This window comes from Phytophthora infestans, genomic scaffold (genome assembly GCF_000142945.1).
Source record: "Phytophthora infestans T30-4 supercont1.42 genomic scaffold, whole genome shotgun sequence".
NCBI classification, from domain to species: domain Eukaryota; phylum Oomycota; class Peronosporomycetes; order Peronosporales; family Peronosporaceae; genus Phytophthora; species Phytophthora infestans.
In genome coordinates this window covers 754,491-758,315 of record NW_003303717.1, presented here as the reverse complement: position 1 = coordinate 758,315, position 3,825 = coordinate 754,491, and the positions used below count along the sequence as shown (strand labels likewise).

Here is a 3,825-nt window from a genome sequence, read left to right as displayed (position 1 = left end):
GCGGTGATGCTCCCAGTGATTGTTGTGAACAGCTGTCACACCTCGTCAACGAAAGTGACCGGGGAAGTTAGAAGGCGATATCAGGCTTTGACACTCTGTTCCGCTGCAGATGCTCTAGCAGAGCTGGACGAGATATACATTGCCGAGTTTGGCGAAGCCTTTAAAGGCAGGCGAGCTACCCGAGGTGGTCCTGCTGGGACCTGATGAGGAGTTGAGCTCCTCATCCGTCGTGGACGACGCGGTCCTAGAGGACACCAAGGAGGCGCTGAGCGCAAGAAGTGGATCGGCGATCCTAAATGATTCCTTCGGCTCCCTTCTACCCTGTGGTGAAGAAATATGGAGACGTTGTCTCGAAAGACCCACCCATGGGCCTGCCTCCGGATCAAGGCGTGTGTCATGAGATTGACCTGGTTCCTGGAACCAAAAACTGCGTAACAAGGCAATGACCTTTGCCAATAGCGCAGTGTAACGTTATTGACGCATTCTTCCGTGCGAAGCACGACGCAGGGGTGGTGCGTGAGAGAAGTCCCCGCACTCGACACCCACGTTCTGTATCAGAAACCCGAACGGCAAGTGGCGCATTGTTCATGCTTTTAACAAGCTAAATGCGGCCACCATCCCGGCGCAAACGCCGATTCCTCGCAACGATGTTCTGCAGAGCAACATGGTAGGCTGTACGTTGTACAGTGCACTCGACTTGGTCGATGGCTACTACCAATTGCTCATGAGAGCGAGCGACATTCCGGTGTCAGCGATGAGTACTCCGAGCGGTATGCTCTGGAGTGGCTGGTCATGCCCCAGGGACTGTCGAACGCACCAGCAACGTTCAATCGTCTTGTGACGCAACTATTTTGCGAGCGGTGCTCGAGTCCATGCGCACTAAGTTGTATGCCAGCTTAGACAAGTGCGTCTTTGACGCGGAGGAGATACCTTTCCTCGGGTGCTTCATTGGGAAGCGTGGCTTACAGGCAGATCCTGCCAAAGTCAAGGCCATCATGGACTGGCCGGCTACCAAGAACCAAAAAGACTTACGCAAGTGGCTTGGCTTGACTTTCCGTGCTCAGAACGACTATGGACGAATATATCGTCAAAGTACGTCTGAGCGTACGCCCAGTGGGGCCAGCCAATTACTTGCACAAGTACCTGCGCGAACTACGCGGAGATGGCTCGGCCATTATCAGATCTCCTTAAGAAGGACGCACCATGGTGCTGGAACGTCGAGCACGACGGAGCCTTTGAGGCTGTGAAGGAGAGCCTTCTCCAGGCTCCGATCCTTGCGCTACCGGACCCGGATAGTCCGTTTAGCGTCGTCTGTGACGCCTCCGATTTTGCAATCGGTTGTGCTTTGCTACAAGCAGACGCCGAAGGGCATGAACGCGGGATTGTGCTTGAGTCTCGCCAACTCAAAAGCTGCAGAGAAGAACTATCCAGTTCATGACAAAGAGCTACTTGCAATGAAGTATGCTCTAGTCAAATTCAGGGTACACCTGCTAAGCTCTAAGCCTTTTGTGATCTTTACTGATCATGCGTCTCTACGCACTGCGACACAGTCGCCTCATCTCTTTCAGAGAATGGCAAGATGGCTTTCCTTCTTTGCCGAGTACAATTTCGAGGTGAAGTACAAGCCGGGGCGGCTTAATGTAGTGGTCGAAGCGCTCTCGCGCATGCCGGACTACGAGTTAGCTCATGTCACGACAGTGACTTCGTCAGTGCCTGACTTGATACGCGGAGCGTAAGCACAGGACGACATGTGCGTAGCGCTGATACGGGCACTTGGGAGCGAATAGTTTAAAGACTCTGACAAGGAATTGTCTGGGCGCTTACGCGCGAGGCTACATCGATACTCGCTCGATAGCGGCCTGCTGTATTACACCACCGACTCTGAGGATAACCCTCGTGTAGTCGTTCAGCATGATGGGGATCTAAAGTATCGAATCCTCTTTGAGGACCATGATACGCTCGTGGGCGGGCACTTAGGTCAGGAGTAGACCTATGGCTCGGCGATCTCGATGTACTGGTGGCCCAAGATGTATAAGTGGATTGGCACCTATGTACGCACGTGTGAGACGTGTCAACAAACAAAGTCCGCGCCGAGAGCGGCAGCGCCATTGGCGAGTTTGCCTGTCCCCAAGGGATGTTGGCAGTCCATGAGTATGGACTTTGTGTTTGGCCTTACCAAGGATAAGGCGGGAAACACGGGTATTGCGGTCTTTGTAGACCGATTGAGCAAGATGCTTCATTTAGCGGCGGTGCCGGACACCATTTATGGTGAAGGTACAGCTTTGCTGTTTTTAGACCGAGTCTTTTGACAGCATGGCTTGCCTGAGGCAATTGTCTCGGATTGAAACTGCGCCTCACCGCTAAGTTCTGGACGTCCCTCTTCAGAGTGCTCGGCACTCGTTTGGACATGTCCACAGCAGACCATCCGCAGGCCTAGCGTATACGCTCAACCTTCCGAAGAAGATGTGCACACATCCGGTCTATGTTGGCTTGCTTAAGCCATATAAAGACCCTACTCAGGTGAGCGCGGAGGCGTTGGCACCAGCGGTGGCTGGTCCACGGACAGCTGCAGGGCAGCAGGTGGTAGAGCCACGGGAGGCTGAACGACAGCAAGTGGTGGACCCACAGCAGGTTGATCAACAGCATGTGGTAGAGCCACAGGTCGCGGAGCGAAGTGCTCGAGATGCAGAAGCAAGGCAAGCTGACCGTTCAGCCGAGCGACTGGACGCTCAAGGTTCGAGACCTGGTTGTGAGTCAACAGTGGTGGCTGTAACCTATTCACAAGGCGGATCGTCTCTTCGAGATCGACCGATGGGCGGTTCGTAGACGCCGGCGTCGTATGGACGCAGACGCCGTTCCAGCAAGTGCTTACTCTCCCCGCGAGAACCCAGCTGAGGCAAGGTCTCCTCCCGCTCCTCTCGATGAGCGTGGTGAGCTCCACTATCACGTTGAACGCCTTGTAGCGCGGCGTGAGCGCCAGGGTCGTACCCAGTACTTTGTGAAGTGGAGGGGTTACCCTCACTCACAGAGCTCATGGAAGTTTGAGGTTAACCTCCGGCAAGATAGCCCTGACGTCGTGGACGCTTACGACCGGGCTCATCCTGTGCCGAAGCGCCACCATGACGTGCGAAAGCGTCGCCAGGCGCTGGGCGCCTCCCACTAGAGTGGAGAGCGAACAGGTCAGTAGTTGAGCTCAGGCTCTGACCAGTGGCTGCAGCAGCCAGCTCGTACGTATGAGCGGTGCTCGCAGCGGGAGCAGGAGGTGGAGAGACCTCGTGGTGTTGGGGACGTGGTCCCGAAGGAAGCAGGTGCATAGTGTTGTGCCGAACAAGGTTCAGGCACAAGCGTACCGATAGAAGCATAGTTGTTTTGAAACGACTTGCTCAATGAGCATGATCCGATGTGGATGCGCTGTAACAGCAAATGTGGCATGTTCGGGCAGGGATCGAACCACTGGTCTTTAACTATCCAGGCCGGAGCTCTACCATTAAGCTATAAGGGCGATGCCGTACGTTTGTCCGAGAAACGGACTACTCATGGAATGAGAGGGCTGCGCCCAGGTGGAATCGAACCACCGACGTGTGGCTCTCAAAGCCAACGCTCGACCACTGAGCTAAACGGGTGTTGCCTTTAAGCCTGTCCAAGCGTGGACAATCGTTCATTGAACGAGAGGGCGACGCCCTGGTGGGATCGAGCCACTGACCGATCGCTTGTGAAACGAGTGCTCAACCGCAGAGCTATTGTCGACGACTCGGATGAGTCAAGAGCATAGCTCTAAGCGGTTTGCAGCTCTTGTAGTAGGCGCGGAGCGCGAGCGTAGGTCTG

General features: G+C 55.0%; 1 non-coding gene across 1 annotated transcript; it reads right to left on the bottom strand.

Annotated features, from left to right (window-relative positions):
- Nucleotides 1-3,553: 3,553 nt before the first annotated feature.
- PITG_28670 lies at nucleotides 3,554-3,623 on the bottom strand. The gene has a single exon. It is a non-coding gene; the product is annotated as a tRNA-Ser (tRNA).
- Between the last annotated feature and the right edge of the window lie 202 nt (nucleotides 3,624-3,825).